Below are 21,877 nucleotides of genomic sequence, written 5' to 3'. Positions count from 1 at the left end.
GGAACCACAAACACATGTACACACATGCAAAGATATATATACATGTCCACATACACATACACACACTCCACTTCTATATTCCACTCCAATATTTTAGCTAACCTCTAATCCATGGATAGTTGACAAGGCAGCATTTGAAATCCAGGCCATAGATTTAAGAAAAGACAGCTGGAGGAAGTGACTCAGCCTTATCCTCTGGTGGAACTTCTCCCTATATTTCCTGCATTCAAGATCATTAAGCCATCACTGAGGCTGCATAGGGAATGCAGTTTTTTTCCAAAATGAGCTTTTCAGGAGGTATTTTTCTCTGCACAGTAAAGAAGGTAAACATTGGCTATAGAACTTGAAAGCAACATCAGCATGCATTTAGAGAAATCTAAACCCAGCTGCTCACTTGTGAAACCAGTGGGATCCTTGCTGTTGAACTATTTGATCATTCATATTTGAGCTACCCGATGGGAGAGCTCAGAGAAATGAGAAAGACAGGCTCTTTAAGATAGACTAAGATGCTGTCAAGTCAAAGTTTGAAGGGAATGTGAACTGCGCAGTCAAATCCTTGACCTAAACATAAATCTGATCTTTCCCCAGATTCTTCTGAATCTGCTTAGAAACTTACTCAAAATGGCTGACACATTGGAAGTCCAATCCTTTTGCCCTGTCTTAGCTCATTTCTGGTCTGCAACTCTATAGTCTTTGAAGGAAGTCCACTTAGGAAGCTTGGCTAAGTCAAGGAGCATGGATTTGAATCTGATCTTAAAGATTGATTATGTGAACTCTCACAAGTAATCTAAACCCTGGAAGCCACAGATTATTCTGTAAATTGGAGGTGATAATGGTCACAAACTTTAAACAATATGAATGTTGTTGTCATCTTCAACCTCTTCCTCCCATTATTCTCAGTTTTTTCAATGGGCTTCAAATCAAAATAGTCCAGGGATAAACCTTACTGATTTTTATTTATTTTTTATTATAGCTTTTTATATACAAAACATGTGCATGGGTAATTTTTCAACATTGACCCTTGCAAAAATTTGTTTCAACTTTTGCCCTCCTTCCCTCTACCCCTTCCCCTAGATGATCTTGCTGTTATTTCTCCATATTTACTACTCTTAAATTATTTTATGAGTTATAAAAATAATGACTTTTATCACTGAATAAAATTATTAGAATGGTAACTCAGTCTTGGGGACTCACTGTAAGCGTGCCAAGCAGAGTAAGAATAACAGGCACTTCACTCTATTCCTGTGTTTTTTATCTACTCTAGTATAGATGATAGAGATCATTGCAGATAGAGATATTGTTGGGGATAGAGAGAATAATAAAAATTAAAATTTATTTTGAGTTTTAAGGTTTGCAAAGTATTGTACATGTATTGTCTCATTTTATCCTCCCAACAATCCTGTTGAGATAGGTACTATTGTTTTCCCCAGTTTCCCCAGCAGTGATGTAGACCAAGAGTTAAACTTGCTCATGGTCATCCAAATGGTGTCTGAAGCAGAATTCAAATGCAAGTCTTTCTGATTCCAGAGAGAGGAAGAGTCACAGAGAGAAAGATAGAGTGAAAGAAACAGAGATAGAGTAAGAGATGGAGAAAAAGAATTTCTACATGAGGAATAAGAAAATAACACTCAAATTTACATAAAGCTATATTATTTGATCCTCACAACTGCCCTGGAAGCTAAATGCTAGGGGAAGACAAGGTATGTTGGCCAACCACTAATTACTGCAATAGTCCATTTAAAAAGTATTAAAGACCTGTATTAAGGTGGCAGCAGTGTCAGAGGAGAGAATGGAGTATGTAAGCTGTTTGGAAGTTAAAACTAACATATCTTGGCAGATTTGATGTGGGAAGGTGAGAGAGTAAGGAGTTGAAGATGACATTTAGGTTGTGAGACTCAGGAGTGTGACTAGGAGAATAATGGTGCCTTCAACAGCTCTAGGAAAGTGAAATAGAAAGGAGCCTTGATGGGAAAGATAATGAGATGAATTTTGATCATGTCGAGGTTAAGATGTTTATTAAAGTTGTGGATGTAAGACTAAATATCAATAAGGAATTTAGGACTAGATGAATGAATCTGAGGATCACAAGCCTAGAGATGATAATTAAATCCACAATAGCTAATGAGATCATCAATTGAAATAAGATAGAGGGAGAAGAGAAGAAATTCCAGAATGAAACCTTGATGGTTAGTCACCTGGATAAAAATCCAGCAAGGGAAACTGAGGAGCAGTGAAACAGGATAGAAGAGAATCAGAAGAGAGCAGTACCCCAAAACTTAAAAGAGAGATTAATATGACTTCAGAAAAGTCAAGAACAATGAGGACTGAAAACAATCATTGAGATTTGACTACTGAGGAATCATTGGCAAATTTGGAAGGAACATTCTGCAACAAGTTTTTAAAACGAGTCAAAGGAAAGAAAGTTGAAGTTCTGATTGTAAAGATCTTTCTTGAGGAGTCTAGTCCCCAAAGAGGGTGCTCATTACCCTCAATAAATGCTAGCTGACTAATTTACTCAGAGTTCCACAGGCAGTAAGTATCTGAGGCAAGATTTGAACTCCAAGTTGCACCAAATCAAATCCCAACTCCAGGCAAAACAAGCCAAAGGAACTGTTGTCTGATCTGGATTTTTTTTTCCTTTGCCTATACAAAAACGATATACTTTAAGTCCAGAGATACAAGGAGTTTGGCTTATTTTCCATTATTCAGCATTTTCAGAGTGTTCCTTCTCATGTAGCTCTAACGGTATCTAAGGTTATATTAAAACTAGTAAGGAGCCATCTGATAGTATTTACAGGAGGAAGGTGAGCTGGACCGGTCAGACAAAGTAGCAGAGCCAAGCAAAAATAAATGCCTGCCTTTGGAAAGTGTTTATCAACATCTATGGCAGCCAAGACCCATCAAGTCTCCAAAATTTGTATTTCTCTCTGAAGGGAAAAGTGGAGTAATGAGTGTCAGCTCCAACATGACTAACACAGATGGATTATAGACTGACTGCTGGCAGGAGATCCAGAGGACTGAGTAATGAGAAGCCAAGTTAGGAAGCTACACTTTCAATGCTAGATGGATTTGGAAAGGATGACTTTTATATTCAGAAAGAAAAAAAAAACATAGAGCCAAAGAGAAAGAGGATTCTCACTAAAACCTGTAAATGTAGTGACAAGTAAAGCATGGAATGAAATGTGATATTGAGCCATTGTTGATGAAAATGGTAAAGAATCATGACCAGAAACACATTGCCTTGACATTGGGATACCAAAAAAAAAAGGAAACTGATCAGCTACTCAATTATTGACCGCTCCCCTCCCTTTCTGAGCATTGTTTGATCAGACACCTTAGGGACTCAGATGTTTTATCATTCTGTGCATGGAATATAGGTAGAGTGTTGTACTTGGAGTTAAATTTGCTCAAATCCCAGCACAAATACTTAATAGTTGTATGAACCTGAACAAATCACTTAACCTCTCTGTGACTTGGTTTCCTCATTTGTAAAATGAGGGAACTGGACTTCCTGGTTTCAAAAGTCCCTCTTATTTCTCCATCCGTGATTCAAGGATCCTATTATTTGTTTCTCCCAAATTATATTCTAATGCCTTTGAGAAAAAAGACTGTCTCATTTTCCTTTCTTGTAAAGAAGTCATATGAGTTAGTGGGAAAAGTACCAGACCTGTCAGTTAGTTAATCAATGAACATTTATTAAGTCCTTGGAGTAACTCAGTTTCTGCGCTAAGCACTCAAAATTCCAAAGAAAGGCCAAAAATACCTCAAACTCAAGGGACTCATATTCTAATGGAGAAGAAGAGCACAAGAAAATATTTTCATCGAAGTGATTTCAAATGGAAGAAATTAGCAGTATCTGGGGATCAGAGAGAAGAAAGAGAGGACAAAGTATGAAAAACTCCAAAAGAATTCTAAAAAAACTGAAATGAGAAAGAATATTCTAGGCACTGGGAATAGCCAGTACAAAGTCAAAAAGTTAAGAGATAGTAGGGTTTATTGTTGTTCAGCTATTTTTCAATTGTATCCAACTTATCATAACCTCATTTAGATTTATTTGGTTTTTTGCAAAGGAGTGTAGAGTATGTTCAGAGAATTCTAGTACCTCTAATATGAGGACTGCCAAGCCCTTTTCAGGATGGCTTTCCACCTTTGGTGTCATCTCATTCATTTAACTCTCACCTGTGGATTCTAGTAGTTGTAGAAGTGTCCCGACCCTGTTAAACTGTTTTGGAAGATGGCTAAATCAGGGTTAGGGTAACCTAGGGATCTCAGCAGTGAATGGGGCCTATCCCAAATATATTAATAATTCCCCTGATAGCATGGCATTTTTATGAAAACAACTTCCAACTACTGTGAAGGCTGATAAAGCAGGGATTGTGGAGTTCTTGGAGCTTGGTTAGACATGAAAGATGCCAAGATTATCTACTACATCTCAAGCCATCACCAGTCATCTTGATTCTGACATGCTGCTGAACTGGAGTGATTCTGGAAGAATAGGTGAACCTGATGACTTCATGCAACTCTGTCTCACTGAAGTTCAATTTATGCATTAATCTTGGCAAAGATAGTAGAATAATTTGTGATTTCTCTCTATAGCTCATATGGTAAATGAGAAAACTGAGGCAAAGATGGTTAAGTGACCTCCCCAGTATTACATAGCTAGTATCTGAGATTAGATGTGAGCTTGCAAAAATGAGTCTTCCTGATTCTAGGTCCAGCACTGTATCAATTTTTAATTGTCATTGTTAATGGATCATCGAAAATGTGGAGAGCAAGGTCAGATGGATTTACATGTGAATTCTAACAAACATTTAAAGAACAATTAATTCCAATCCTATGCAAACTATTTGGAAAAATAGGGAAAGAAGGAGTTCTACCAAAGTTCTTTTATGACACAAATATGGTGCTGATACATAAACCAGGTAGGGTCAAAACAGAGAAAGAAAATTATTAACCAATATCCCTAATAAATCTTGATACAAAAACCTTAAATAAAATGTAAGCAAAAAGATTACAGCAAGTTATCTCCAGGACAACACACCATGACCAAGTAGGATTCATACCACAAATGCAGAACTGGTGCAATATTATGAAAAATATTAGCATAATTTACTATCAATATTATATATTCCATATATAATATACATAATTATGATAATAGATGAAGAAAAAGCATTTTACAAAATGCAACACCCATTTCTGTTAAAACACTAGAGATTATAACAATAAATGGAGTTTACTTTAAAAAGATCAGTAGCATTTATTTAAAAACATCAGCAAGCATTATATATAATGGGGATAAATTAAGATAATAATATCAGGGTGAAACAAGCTTGCCCCCTATCTCAATTACTATCCAATATTATATTAAAAATGTTAACTTTAGTAATAAGAGAGAAAAAGAAATTAAAGGAATTAGTATAACTAGTGAAGAAACCAAATTATCACTCTCTCCATTTATGCTATGATAGTATACTTAAGAGAATCCTACAAAATCAACTAGAAAACTACTAGAAACTATTCACAACTTTTTTCAAAGTTGAAAGTTATAAAATAAATCCACATAATTCATCGGCATTTCTATATGTTATCAAAAAATCCAGCAGCAAGAGATACAAAGGACAATTTCATTTAAAATAACTGTTAATAATATAAAATATTTGGAAGTCTACTTAGCAAAATAAAATCAGGTACTATATGAACACAATCACAAAACACTATCCACAAAAATAAAGTCAGATCTAACCAACTGGAAGAATATCAAGTGCTCATTGGATAGGCCAAGCTAATATTAAAAAATGACAATTCTACCTAATTAATCTACTTATTCAATGCCATAACACTGAAACTAATTAAACTGGAACTAGAAAAAAATTAATAAAGTTCATCTGGAAGAAAAAAAATGTCAAGAATTTTAAGGGAATTAATGAAAAATGCAAATGAAGGTGCCATAGTTGTATCAGACCCAAAACTATATTATAAAGCAGCAGTCATCAAAACCAGAAATATAGTAATTATTCAATGGGATAGGTTAGGTTCACAAGACGCAGTAGACAATTACTACAGTAATCTAGTTTTTGATTAAACAAAAGACGCCAGTTTAATAAGAATAAGAACGCACTATTTGATAATGATTACTGGGAAAATTGGAAATTAATATGTCAGAAACTAGGCATTGACCTACACCAAACACTATATGCGAAAATAAGGTTGAAATGGGTTCATGATTTAGATATAAAGAGGGATACTATAAGCAAGTTAGAAGAACAAAGGATAGTCTATCTGTCAGATCTGTAGAGAACAAAGAAATGTGTGGCCAATGAAGAACTAGAGTGCATTTTGAAAAGAAAAGTGGATACTTTTGACAAGCTAAAATTTTTGTACAAACAAAACCAATGCAGGCAAGATTGGAAGGGAAGCAATAAACTGGAAAAAAAAAAGATTAACATTCAATGGTTCTGATAAAGGCCTTATTTCTAGAATAGATAGAGAATTGACTCAAATTTATAAGGAGAAAAAAAAAAACATTTTCCAATTGACAAATCATCAAATGATATGAACAGACAATTTCCAGATGAAGAAATTAAAACCATTTCTAAAAAATGCTCAAAATCATTATTGATCAAGAAATGCAAATTAAGACAACCCTGAGCTAACACTACACATTCCACAGATTGGCTAAGATGACAGCAAAAAATAATGATGAATGTTGGAAGAGATGTGGGAAAACTGGGACACATACATTATTAGTGGAGTTTTGAACTTATCCAACTGTTCTGGAGAACAATTTGGAACTATACCCAAAGGGTTATCAAAATATGCATATGATTTGATCCAGTAGTGTCTCTACTGGGCCTGTATCCCAAAGAGATCATAAAAAAGAGAAAAGGACCCACATGTGCAAAAATGTTTATAGCAGGCCCTTGGTAGTGGCAAGGAACTGGAAATTGAGTGGCTGCTCATCAGTTGGAGAATGGCAGAATTAGTTATGATATATGAATGTTGTGGAATAGTACTTTTCTATGAGAAATGATCAGCAGAATGATTTCAGAAAGGCCGGAGAGTCTTATATGAACTGATGCTAAGTGAACTGAGTAGAACCAAGAGAACATTGTACACAGCAACAAGATTATACAATGATCAATTCTGATCGATGTGGCTCGTTTAACAGTGAAGTGATTCAGGCCAGTTCCTGTAGTCTTGTGATAGAGAGAGCCATCTACACCGAGAAATAGGAAAGTAAGGACTACATTTAGATCACAACATAGTATTTTTGTTTTTTGTTATTATTTGCTTGCATTTTGTTTTCTTTCTCATTTTTTCCCTTTCTGATCTGATTTTTCTTGTGCAGCATGATAATTGTGGAAATATGTATAGAATAATTGCACATGTTTAACATATATTGGATTACTTACTATCTAGGGGAGGGACTAGGGGAAAGAGAGAGAAAAATAATTGGGAACACAAGATTTTGCAAGAGTGAATGTTGAAAATTATATATGCATATGTTTTGAAAATTAAAATTTTTAACAAAATAGAACTATAAAAAGTAATAAATTATAGTTATCTAAGAAACAGTTACAGTGTAAGTGAAGAAAGGGAGGCATATACAAGAGATGCCACACCAGTAGTAAAAACAAAATAAAACATAGTGTCTGCCACATAATAGGCAAATAATAAATATTTAATGGCTATGAATTCATTTTGGCCCAGAAATAATGCTGTCTGTACCCTGAAAAGATCAAAGAAAAACTGAGGGTTCCTATATATACAAATGTATTTATGGGAGTTCTTTTTGTGGTGGTAAAGAATTTGAAATAGAGTGGATTCCCATCAGTTAGAGAATGGATAAAGAAATTGTGATATATTACTGTGATGGAGTATTATTATATGAAAGCAAATGATGAACAGGAAGCTTTCAAAAAAAACCTAGGAAGATTTACATGAACTGAGGTAGAATGAAGTGAGCAGAACCAGAAAAACAGGATATACAGTAATAGCAATATTGCATGATTAATAGCAGCAATCAAAACTATCCTCAGCAATACAATGATCCTAGGCAGTTCAAAAAACTCAGAAAAAAAGAGAAAAAATATATAATAATTTCGTCGTATCTTTAGAAGAATTAGCAGACTTGCTGTGATATTTGCAGTTCCATGAATAATCATCTTTTTATTGTAATATGTTACATTTGATATTTTATTCTATAAACATGTATTAATGTAATAAAAAATAAAAGGAAAAAACTCGTGATGAAAAATTCTATTCACCTACAGAGAAAAAAATTGAAGTATGTTCTTTGGGATAGCTAAGAGGCACACTCGGTAGTACACTGGCCTTGCAGTCAGGACTTAAGTTTGAATTTAATCCCAGATACTTACTAGAAGCATGAACCTAAACAAGTCACTTAATTCTACTTGCCTCCCAAAAAAAAGTTCTCTCTTTCTTTCTTTTACATTTTTGTTGTCTGCTTTTTTCTTTTACAACATGGCCAATATGGAATATGTTTTGCATGACTTTGTATGTGTTCTTTATATCAAAGTACTTAACTTCTCAAGGGTGACAGGAGAAAAGAAATTGGATCTCAGAATTTATTTTTTTAAAATATCAAAAATTACTTTTATATATAATTAAAAAGAAAATAAAAACATTCTTAAAAAAAAAAACAAGTGTTTGCTGACTGATTTGACATATTGGATGAGTGTAAGTAGGAAGCAAAGATGACACTAAAATTGTCAATCTAGATGACAAGAGAATGGTGGTAGCCCTGCCTGTAAGAATGACAAGGGAGTTTGAGGGAAGGAAAACTAATGAATTCTCTATGGGTATGTTTGTTATCTCTGGGATTTCTACTTTGAGATGTCCAAAAGTGAGTCAGTAAGGAACGTGTGAACTCAAAAGAGAGAGGAGGATGGGGAATATTGGGAATCATTTGCCTACAAATGCTACTTAATCCATGGGAGCTGCTGGGATCATCAAATGAGATATTAAAGAGGAAAGGGGGAAAGAAGGATGGGGTAGTTAGTGAATCTGAACAAAATGAAAATGCAGCAAAGACTGAGAACGAGCAATGCACACTCTGATTCCGACACACCAGCTGTATGATGTGGCAAATATTTTAATCTCTCTGAGCTTTAATTCTCTCCTCTATAACAAAGTGATGATAATACTTCCACCATCTATCTATTGCTGGTGAAATACCTTATGAAACTGGAAGAACTAGACAAATGGGAGAGGATTGCAATTTTATCATCCATAAGTATTGATGTAGCTTTTTCATTCTAAATATTTAATAGGCTCCCAATACACACTTTATTCAAATGAATTGCATTTTCTAAATGTAGGCAATTTGAAAGCATGGCATAGATTTAGAAACAAGAAATATTTAAGGTCAAGTCCCACCAGTGACATTTGCTCATTTTTATAATTCTGGGTAAATCACTAAACTCTCTGTGCCTCAGTTTCTTCCATTGCAAAGCATGGGAATTGCTATCTGTAGTATCTACTTCACAGTATGATTATGAGATTCCCTTGGGATGATGTATGTTGGCATTCTGCAAACATTAAAGGACTCAATAAATATTCAAAGTTCCTGTTGCCCTTCTCCTTGTTGCTAGGGATTGAGTTCTTCTGTCTCATGGGTTGCCATCAACAAAGAATACATTGCCAAGTAAACAGCTTACAGAAATGCATGGTGGGTGTGAGTAGGCCGCAACACATTAGTAATTAGGCAGGAATAGTTGTGTAAGGCTATCAAGCTAATGGTGTAAAGCTTTTCTATAAGATCAGAAAAGAATATGAGCTGGTCATGGAGGAAAACAGAAGATTACCAGATGGACAGTTTTCAAATAAAACAGCATGGTGATCATTTGAAAATGACTAAGGAGTGATATGGAGGTCTTGTTCCAGATAAAATAAGGCAAAATCATGATTCTTTTCCTCTCTTCCACCCCTTCTCTCTTAGAGAGAGAGAGAGAGAGAGAGAGAGAGAGAGAGAGAGAGAGAGAGAGAGAGAGAGGAGAGACAGAGAAAGAGTCAGAGAGTCAACATTCCAGTGGGAAAGGCTGAGGAAGTTGGCTAGTGTGCAGGCAGGATGATTTGGAAATGGATGGGAAATGTACTAATTTAAAATCCTGGTCATGTCTGACTTTGTCTAAGACTTCCCCTCCTGATACCTCATGAGTCGTTAAGATGAATAATATAGTCATTTTCCCCCAGGTTCCCATTATTTTGTTCACCAACATGTTCTTCCTTGTTGGTCAGAATCATATTCAGAGAAGAATTTTGCTTGTCTCTTCCTTTACCCTGCATCTACAAGGCATTTCTATTCTGTTTTTAGCACTCCAGTAGAGAATCATTTTAATTAAATTCAACCAACATTTATCAAGCACTTGCAAGGTGCCAGGCGTTGAGCCAGGTTCTGGGATACAAAGACAAAAATAAAAACAATACGTCCCTCAAGTTGCTTATATTCGACTAGAGCAACAAAGTATACATAAATAGAAAGCATATACAAAGGAAATACAAAGTTTGTTCAGGGATAGTAAATAGACAGATCAAGAAAAAATTATGCAAGAGAGAATCTGACCTGACCTTGGAAGGGACCTGGTGGTCCCCAAAGATGCAAGTCATGATTCTAGGCAAGAGAACAGACAAGTCCATTGAGTTAGTAGGTGGAACTGTAAACAAGCCAGGATGGCTAGAACATAGAGTGAACAAGGTAGAATATTGTGAAACTATCCTGGAAAAAGAAATCAGACTAAAACAAGATTGAGAAGGGCTTTAAATGATAAACAAAGACATTCCCATTTTATCCTCAAGATGCTAGGGAGTCACGGAAGTGTCTTGATCAAAGAACCAGCATGTGAGACCTGAGCTTTAGCAAAACTAATTTGGCAACTATTTGAAGGGTGAATTGGAGAAGTGAGATGCTGGAGGCAAAGAGACCATTTAGGAAGATATTGCAATAATCCAGTCAAGTAGTAATAAGGTCTGAACTGCCATAGTAGATTCAACAAGACTTGAAAGTGGATTAGATAGGAGAACAGAGGGAGAGTGAACAGTTGAGGATGTTTCTAGGGATAGTAATGAAAGGCTGATGTATTCCCTAACAGAAATTGAGTAGCTACAAAGAAAGATCCATTCAGGAAAAATAGAGTTCCAAACTGGATAGGCAGTGCTGAAAATATCTATGATTCAACTAAATGAATATTTTCAACATATAGTTGGTGTTATTGGAGCCTGTGCCACAGATTTACCTTTCTCCATCACAATTATTCTTTGTGTCAATTCTAGTGTTGTAATTGGTATTGGGAACTCATCCATTTCCTCCATCTGGCAGGGCATCTTTTAGCCATCTCTAGTATTTTCTCATAATGTTTCTCCATCTCTTTGAAAAATATCGGAACTTCTTTTTTAATTTTTAATAATAGTTTTTTTTTCAAAATACATGCAAAGATAGCATTCATCCTTGTAAAGTGTCGTATTCCAAATTTTTCTTCTTCCCTTCTCCCCAGTCCCCTCCTCTAGACAGCAAATAATGCAATATAGGTTAAACATATGCAGTTCTTTTAAGCATGTTTCCACATTTATCATGTTGCACAAAAACAATCAGATCCAACAGGAAAAAATGAGAAACAAAAAACAAAACAAGCAAACAACAATAAAAAGGTGAAAAATATGTTGTGATCCACACTGAGTGCCCACAGCCCTCTCTCTGGGGGTAGATGGCTCTCTCCATCACAAGACTATTACAATTGGCCTGAATCACTGTTGAAAACAGTCATATCCATCAGAATTGATCATCACATAATCTTGTTTCTGTGTGCAATGTTCTCTTGGTTCTACTCACTTTGCTCGGCGTCAGTTCATGTAAGTTTCTCCAGGCCTTTCTGAAATCATCCTACTGATCATTTCTTATAAAATAATAATATTCCATATATTATTCCATATTATAAAACAATAATATTCCATAACACTCATATACTATAACTTATTCAACATTCTTCAGTGGATGGGTATCCACTCAGTTTCCAGGGGAACTCTTTATAAATGTAAATTGTTATCATTAAAATGCATCATGGCTGATTTTGTTCCAATCTTTCAGGGATAGGACTGTTCCAGGATACACTGAGCAGCTTAGAGTTCTCTTTTCTTTCCCCTTCTCACAATTTAGGATCTCACTCCCACTATATCATTTCTACCTCTTTAACATCAAGTAACTTTTAGAAATGAATATTTACTCTACAGTTAAAGACCAACCATTTTCTGCAATATCTCAGCAACATCATTTTATGCCCTCTACATAACATAGACCCCACCAAGTTTGCATCCAAAGGTGACATCATTGACAGATTCTACTAAATTGGAGTCTTGGAAGTTGTCCTTTAGAGCGTCTGTACAAGGCTAACTGCAACACTAGATATGGATTCCCTAACTCCTGGATCTCTGTGAATTAAGCTCCTGGCCCAAATCAGACTTCTATTTCCGCCTAGAATGCAGGAATAATTAATAAAAAAAAAAAAAACCAAAAATCCAAGTTTCTTCCTCTCATAACACAGATCTCTCACAGAAAATCAAGAGTGATGGAGTCACCTTGCTTCTCCAGGAAAAAAAAAATGCAGCAAAAGTCATATGGAGTGCTGATTTGAGCCCTTTTGAAGATTCTTACCAATCTAATTAGGTGAGCAATGGTAACCAACCTCCAAGCCTTGTGGTAGGTTAACCAAAAAGAGTCACAAAATCTTCTCACATGCTCCAGGCCTCAGATCCTACCAGAAGCATTTCCCTAATCTTCCCTCCCTGTCTTTGTCCATCCCTCCCTCCCTTCTTCTCTGTCTCTCTCTGTGTGTCTGTTTGTGTGTCTGTCTGTCTGTGTGTGTGTGTCTCTTCTTCTCCTCTTCCCCTCTTCTTCCCCCCCTCTCCCCTTTCTCTCTCCCCCTCTCCCCTTCTCCCTCTCCTCTTCTCCTCTTCCCCCTCTCCCCCGTCCCTTTCCCTCCCCCTCCCTCTCTCCTCTGTCTCTCTGTCTCTCTGTGTGTGTCTCTGTCTCTCTCTGTGATTGTCTCTGTCTCTCTGTCTCTGTCTCTGTCTCTCTCTCTCTCTCTTTCTCTCTCTCTTTTTCTCTCTCTGTTTCTTTCAATTATGATCTGACCATAGATCCAAATTCTAGAAAAAGACTGCTTAAGATGATCAAACTTCCTCATCGTCTGACATTAGCTTGCCAGTGAAGTCCATGACAATAAAGGTTAAGAACCCAGGCAATTTATGTCAGTGACTGTCACCTACCCTCTCCTTTTGTCAGATGCTCAGATAGTCTGATCTTTTTGAATGGCCTTTAGCACCATAATTTAAATTTTTAAATTTAAATTGGTCGGTTCTAGGGACTTCTTTGCACAGAAATGTCCTAAAATGCCTTACAATTATGATGAAAACTAATAATAGTGGAATACAGATAGCAAAATAATTTCTTTAAAAAATAAACAAGTTACCAGTTAAGTAATCCCTGATTTATAAGAAAAGCTTCATATGTCTATAGCTCCAACCATGCAAAATTTGGTTTTCCCTTTCACTATCCTTCACATTTTTAAATCCTATCACTACATCTTAATAAGTTTAGATTTCTCCTTCTTTTTCACTCTTTTTCTTTCTCATTTTCTTCTTGAACCAGTTTTTTTTTCTATTCTTTCTGGAATACTTCATCTTTTCTGATAAAAGAAAAACAAGAATGTCTCTATCCTTTTTATCAGCAACCTTTGCAGGCAGACCATGCATTTAAAAGGCACATAAGGATGGATTGCCTCTGGAAGTCACACCAACAGGGTAGCTCCATAGGTCACTGCAAAGGCTCTAACTTTCTTCTAGATTAAAAGCTTTTTGAGAGCAGAATCCAAGCCAATTCAATCTTTACATCACCAGCATAGGGTATAATGTTTTACATAGAGTAGGTGCTTGATAGATATTTGTGGGATATAACAGAAAAAGAATAGAAATTCTTTTCAAAATACCCAGAAGACACTAGGTGACCTAGCAGTTAGAGTAGTATATCTGGAGTCAGGAAGGTCTGAGCTCAAATTCAGCCTCCAATAAAAGCTGTGTGACTCTGCACAAATCACTAACTTTGATATCAGTTTCTTCAACTACAAAATGACAATAATAATAACCTCTATACCCCAGATTTGTTGTGAGGATCAAATAAGATAATGTTTATAAAGCATTTGGCACATAGTAGGAATTTAATAAAGTCGTGTTTACTTCTTTCAGAATCTCAGTGCCAGGTGAATCGTCCTGACAATACTCTTGCTCTCATTATTCTCTGAAAAATCCCACTGCTTGCCGCCCAGATTTTCTGTTCCTGTTCTCTGCTGATGGGTATCTTTTGCCAGAGGACTCTCAAAAGAAGCTTGTAACTGGTTTAACATAAGCCTCTTTCTTTCTTACCATTTTCTAGGTCTCACAGAAATCAGACATGGGCAGAACTCTGTTGTCAAACTAATGCAAACAGCAGCTATCCATCTGCAAACGCTAAGGTGTCCTTTGGGAACATTCTAAATTCCCTTGGACACTGTCATATGCAAATTCATTCCATAAGCATGTATTAAGCACCTCCTATATGTGCAATATTGGACTGGCTTCTGAAAAAAAAATAAAGTTTAGAAAGGGTACAATCCCTGCCTTGATGGAACTTATAGTCTTTTAGAGTGATAAACCACTGCCCAGACGACTACAACATGCAACATTATTTGGTGAATGCATGGAAAGAAGTGCTGAATAATATGAAAGGGGAAGAATTGCTGTTGTTCCTCTCTCTTTTTCGGATCAGATACTTCTTTCTGCACCACATTGGTCTTTCTCCCTATGCCTAAGAAATCATAACAAAATAATTAGTAAAAGATCAGATTTTCAAATATCAAATCCCCAAATGGAAGTGTGATTTCTTGGATAAGATTACAATTTGTCCATGACTATCCATGTATTCTGCACAGTGGGTTTCTCTGACATATCAATTTCTCTTGAAATCACAAAGATAGCAATGGAACACATGGATTATTTATTAATTTTCTCACTCCAACCATGTAGCCAGCCCCTCTTCTTTTATATATATATATATATCCCCTCCTACACTTCTTCCTTTTTCTTGGTAGGTTTGGAGTTGCTATTGAAATAATAACTACCTCCCAGGATTGTTACAAGAATCAAATGAGCACCTAGTAAATAGTAAGTGTTTAATAAATGCCTGTACATTTCCCCTTGCCATCATTGACCTCTGCCATTCCCTGGAAACCACAACTACCAGTCACACAATTCAGTGGATTCTGTAGCTGACTTAAGCAGCATTTCCTATCACTAACTCTAACTTGACTTTCCTATGGTGAGAGGTTAACTGCATCCCTTTTCCTCCTTTGAACAGCTTCCCATCAGGAAGCTCTATTTCATCCAAGTAGCATCTGCCACTAGAGGAAGTTTTCATCAGACATAAGTGTGAGCCTGAGTCCTCTGGATTCCAAAGCTTCCAAGAGTTGATTTTCTCCATGTGCTCCAAAGCATCAGTGTTTTCCAAGTGAGAGCCATGGGGATGATCTCACATGCAAATTATATTCAGTCGAATTTCCTGAGTTTGAAAGGCCCACCTATATCACAAAAAAACATTTCCACAACATATGGAATCGAAGCACATTTGCTGGGCCTGAAAAAAGATTCACTTTCCAGGGCGAAACTCACATTTGAAAGACATTCATCATCAAAGGAGGAAGAAAAGGCAAAAAGAGATTTCCTTTTAGATGGGTCCATTCAACTGTAAAATTTTAAAATCTTGATTTCTGCCAATTATTCTGTCTGGTTATTTGTCCCCAGCTGGTTTGTTAGCGATTAGAGCTGAGAAAGAACAGCATCATGTTCGCTCCTTGATGAATCTTTCAATCAAGCTTGAACAATTAAAGCTCTTTTTTTTCCATAGAAGAATTCAAAATATTGTTTAAGCTTCTTTGAAAGGAGGAAATATCTTTTCTGAGTCTTTACCTAGAAGGGTGAAGTGTAGACAAAGGGTAATAGGTTCAGTGTCTTCCCTTTAAAACAAAACAAACACCCAAAGCAAGTGAAAGCAAGGACTGGTCTGGGGGGTGTCCTTGTATCTTGAAAAAGCACTGAATGAGTAATTAAAAATTAGAAGATTTCTAAGTTATTGACTGAGTGGCCTGTGGGGACAGTCATTTTTCTGGATCTCGGTTTACTCTATAAGATAAGAGGGTTGGCAAAGGTAATTCCCTGGTTCCTTTCGCTCTTTATTCTAAGATCCCTCCAAGCTCTGATATTCTGTATTCTATGTATGTATGGTTTCTTCTAACTGTAATATTGTATGTTCCATGTTCTGAGGGCATTTCCAGTTCTGATATTCTATGTTCTAAGTCATTAAGAGGCATAGTAGATGGAGAATGAGTCTTGAACTCAGGGGGAAAAAAAAAGACCTAAGTTCAAATTCAGTCTCAAGATACTTCCTAGCTTTTATGACCCTGGGGCAAATCATTTCACTACTGTATCCCTTGATTTTTTTCTTCTATGAGGATCAAATGATATAAAATTTGTCAAGTACCTTGTGACCCTTAAAGTTACACACACACACACACACATACACACACACACACACACACACACACACACATGTGCTACCCACAGTTATGATATTATTATGTCTATTAAATAGAATGTCTTCTCTAACTCTCCCATGCTTTCTTCTAAGGACCTTCATGACTAACATTTTCTGTCCTAAAGTCTCTTCTAACTCTAAGAAAACTGATTCTATTGCTTTTTTTTTCAGTGACTCCTTATCACCTATCAAATAAAATTCAAACACTTTTGCCTAGCATCGTAGGCCTTCCACAATCTACCATCACCTTACCTGACCATCCTTGATTCCTATCTATATTTCCATGCCTCCTATGTTCTAGCCCAAATGAACTACTTTCTATCCTCCATTCAAATATGCTCCACAATTTCCCACCTCAGTGTTTTTGTTCACAGTTTCCTATTGTCCAGAATGTGTCTTTTTAACCCTTAGGTTCCTAATATCCCTTTAAGCTCAGCTTGAATGTTCCTCCACAGAGCCTTGCCTGATTTCTCTCACTGGTAACAACCTCCCACCTTCACCCACACATTATGATTTGTCTTTTGCCACATTAATGAACTTATGTAATTTTTTTTTAAATTACAATCATCTTTTCTTCCTATAGGACTGGAAGGCCATTTCGACTTTTCTGTCCCTTATCTCATTCCTTTAGCACCACTTAATTTATATCTTGCAAATTAATGATTAGTTTGTCAGATCAAGTATGTTCTTGAGCAAATGGAGGAAAACTGGAGCTCCTTCCCCAAAGTCGCAAACACACTTCTCTACTCCAGAGTCATATTTAGAGAATTTTGACAGTGGTCTTCTAGAGACAAACCCCCTGCCTTTTCTCTCTGATGATGGGAATTTCAGCCCAAGTTGTACCAAAAGGTCATGAGAAGTTCTTTAGGAAGATATTGGAGAAGACTCAACATCTTTTCTGAAATCACATCATCTAGATACTGACTAATCTATCTATGGAAAAAGTCAGATCAGAACTGAGACAAGGCATTCATATGCCCCAGACTATCATCCCCATGTGCTAGGGCCCACTGGAATTGTCTGGCCCAGACAAATTGATTTATTAATTAAACACCTACAAACCATGGAAAACAAGATTTTCTAACATCGAAAAAGTATATTTGTGGAGAAAGAGGGAAAAGACATTGTTTAATTTTGTCTTTGTAACCTCAGAACTTGACATAGTCATTATCAGTCATAATAAATATTGGTCAAAATAATTTTTGAATCTTCGTTTTCCTGAGCCAAAACCCTGAGTAAATACAATGCAGGCATTGAACATCAAATTAGAATGGTGGATTCAGATTGAGGGGATGAATCTTAGAGGGTTTTTGATCCATCAACTTCGCTCGACACACAAGGAAACTTGGGGGAATGATTTGCCCAGAGTGATAGAGGGAGGGAGTAGTTAAGATTCAAAGTCAGGTCCGGAGATTGCAAAGGCAGTCTCATTCCTCACTGCACAGGTTGGGTGCCCTCAATATTTGCTAAACCCAAGTCACAAGATCAGACCTTCAGCAGGCCTGGAGCCATTCTATGCTCACATGAAAGCTACCCCGGGCTTCCAAGTTCAATAAGGTGACCTCTCGTTCTTAATTAGTTCACCTACAGGGCTATGGTTTGGATTCATTTTGGTTGGGAAAAGGTTCAGGGAACAAGGGACAGGATAGAGATCTGAGGAGAATGATCATCCTTCCATTTGGCTGTCTTGGAATGAGCTACTGCCAGCTTTGCCCAGTCCCTCGATGGTTTGTTCATAAATTCTTTATGAATTAATAAGGCCAATAAAAACAATTCTGTCTAGAAAGACGCCCTGGGACACTTAGCCCAAGCTCCTGCCTGCGCTATCATGCTGAGTTGCAAATAGTGGTGGGGAATGAGAAGGATTTCAAGGTCAGGGAAACATAAGTAGGATCTCAAAATCATAGATTCAGTGCTGGAAGGGACTTCAGAAGTGACTGAGTCCAATTTTACAGAAGAGGAAACTGAGGTTCTGAGACATGAAGTGATTTACTGAAAGTCAAGATTATAAAAAACAAATCCAAGATGGTCTTTGAGTATTATTAATACTAAATTATAAATAAGGAAAATGAGGAACAGAGAGATTAAAGTCACACACCTCATAAGTATGGAAGGTACAGGCAATATAGTTTGGTAAAAAAAAAAAAAACTGGCTCTTTTTATTCACAAGCAGGGGAGGGGATCAGATGCCAAGAGGAAACAGTCTTGGCATTTGGCCATTGCTTTAGTCCAAGGGCGGCATGCAGTTGGGCAGCTTTGGACAGGCAACCATTCAGTCATTTTTGTACTCTAGCCAAAGATCCAAAGCCCCTCAGGGCCCTAACTTATATAAAGTTTTAGACAAAGAGCTGATTTAGCACCCTGTCATTCATGAAAAGAGTAGACTAGGCTGAATCAATGAAATGAAATTTCCTGAATTATCTATTAAGGAATGGACTACTACTAAAAGATATGGACCCAGGGAGAGCAATGCCCAGTCTCTGGGTTATCATTAACATATGTTGATTTTCTAGATCTTCCATAATACTATTCAAGCCAGTTTTTCCAGCTCATATGACAATATTACTAGTCATCCTACTTCTGCTGAAAGAACTTCAAGGATGGAGAGGAAACCCATTCCCTAACCCATTCCACATAAGTGTAGAGGGCAGGAACTCTGAAAAGATATACTTAAGGCTCAGTGTGATTGATTTAATCTTACAAGATATTACCTCAGTGGAATTGATGAGATAATTGGTTCCCTAGTGGTATAATGATTGGCTTATATTCAGTATGATGAATTGATTTAATTGTAATAGAGTATTTAAGAGGTCAAGTCAGACTTGGAGCAGAGACCGAGATGTGCAGACTGCTGACTGGCCGACTGACTGAGACTGCTGACGCAGACTGGGAGACTGAAGGAGACAATAAAGACTTTGGACTTTATTCCTGACTATTTTCGTGATTATTCTACTGAAACCAAGCCTGATCCCAAGGCCTCCCGAAAGCTAGCCCAGACATTACACATTTTGACTCCAAATTAAGTAGCCTTTACATTAAACCACAATGTCTTATGAATAAAAAAATCACAGTGGTAAAGTACTATATAAATGGGACTACTACTTTTATCAAATGGCAGCAAAGGTAGAGTAGTGGATAGAGAGCTGGACCCGGAATCAAGAAGACCAATCAGAAAGTTCAAATCTGCCTTCAGACATTTACCATAGTTGTGTTGCTTGAACTCTACCTCATTCAGCTCACTCATCTATAAAATGAGGATAAAAATAGTACCTATCCTCAGGATTGTTGGGAAGATAAAATGAGACAATATTTGTGAAGTTCCTTGAAAACTGTAAATTGCATTGTTTTATTCTTTGGAAAAAGGAAATCCTAAAGAAGAAACTCCCTACACCAATACAAATTAGCATCTTCTCTATAATTTATAATATTATAGAGTTTTTGGACACAGAGCAATTAAATGGTTTACCCAGAGTAACAAAGCAAGGAAGAATCATCACTTGAATCCAGGTCTTCCTGACTCTAAGGCTAACTCTATTGACTGTAGCTCTTTTTCTCTCATTATTTTTGTTATATATGTGGAAACAGAGGAACATAGAATGTCCATGACCTACTGAAACTCACATGCTCTTGACTTCCAGTCCAATGTTGTTTATATTTGATCCTGATACTAATCAGCAAAATGTGATATATTTTTAAATCTTATTTATAGAGGAAAAAACATAAGAAAGTTATCTGGGAGGGAAGGTTGTTGTTTTGCTTTCCATATTCCAGAAATCTTTCCAGCTACTTAAAGAGGCTGACCTTAGAAGATCTCAGCTTTTTAAAGACACATCTGATTTGGCTTGAACATCCATAATCCCCAAGGTTGATAATGGACCAAATTTAAGCAGGTCTTGATGAATCATAGGAAGGATCACACATGGAATGAATAAGTGATTAAGAAATTTCAAAATATTAATTCTAGTAGTAACCTAGAAGTATCCACTTTAAAGGGAAAAAAAAAGTCAAAGAGTGAACAAATATAAGCCCTTCCTTGTTGCGTCCACTTAGTATCATATCAAAATAAAGCTTTTTAAATTCAGATTCTGCGGTAAATTTCAGGCAAACTGATGTGTATGCAGACTATTTTTTTTTGGGGGGGGCGAGGTTTGCCACCTTTGAAAAGCAATCATCTCTTATCCTATAGGAAGTAGATAAGGTCCTGATCAGGATGATGGAAGGCCTGGATTCCTTTTATATCTCTAACACTTGATAAGTGGTACTGGATAATTCTAAGACGCACTCTCCCATTAGTAAAATAGGAAGAATAATACATTCATTCCTTATTTATTGCCCATATATTGTTTCACAGAAACAATATACAGATTATATAAACCCTACAATACTACTGAAAAAAGAAATTAGGGTAAATTTGAAGTAGATCAATCACTGTTTTGATACTTTTGAGTCCCCACCTTGATTCTAAAGTAAGTTCCTTGTCAAAAATCTCATCTCTCCCCTCCTCTCATCAACCCATTGAGAAGGGCCATCAAATGAGCAACTAGGGCAAGGATGGATGGTGGTGCTTTCTAACCCCTCATTCAAATATTGGTCCTAGACCTATTTTCCCCTTTTTTGGAAAAAGTCTGATGCAGGAAAACTTTAAAATATCTGGTAGGCAAATGAGGACCTTCCACTTTGCTACAGAGACTATCAGGAAAGTGAACATTAAAAAGTTGATTAGACTTTAGAATGCACTGAGTGAGTATGGTCAGAGTCAGAGCTAGATGGAAATCCCAACATGATAAAGAGAAACCCCAGCCTTTGACTGATGACTTGATTAATGTTTCAGTTTTGCAATGGTCTCCTAGCTGATTTCCCTCACTAAGGTTTTCCCCACTCCAATCCATCTTATGCAAGAAAACCAAAGTCCTTTTTCTCCTGTTAAGTTCTGCTTATGTCACCCCCATCTTCTTCTCAATAAAATTTAGTGATGTTCTATTGCTTCTAGGACTAAATGCAATGTCAACTTCTCTCTTGACATTTAAAGTTCTTCAAAACCTGGCCCCTTCCTCCATGTTTAGTGTTTTTATTCCTAATACTATTCCACAAACTTTACAACCCAATAAAACCAGCCTGCTTCTTTCTCAACAGACACAAAACTCCATCTCCAATCACTGTATCTTTGCATCATCCTATATATCTGAAATGCTCTCCCTGCTCATTTCTATCTCCCTTATTTTCTGATTCCAAGATTCA

Source organism: Antechinus flavipes, chromosome 2, assembly GCF_016432865.1.
Source record: "Antechinus flavipes isolate AdamAnt ecotype Samford, QLD, Australia chromosome 2, AdamAnt_v2, whole genome shotgun sequence".
Lineage (NCBI taxonomy): Eukaryota > Metazoa > Chordata > Mammalia > Dasyuromorphia > Dasyuridae > Antechinus > Antechinus flavipes.
This window is presented reverse-complemented; position numbering follows the sequence as displayed.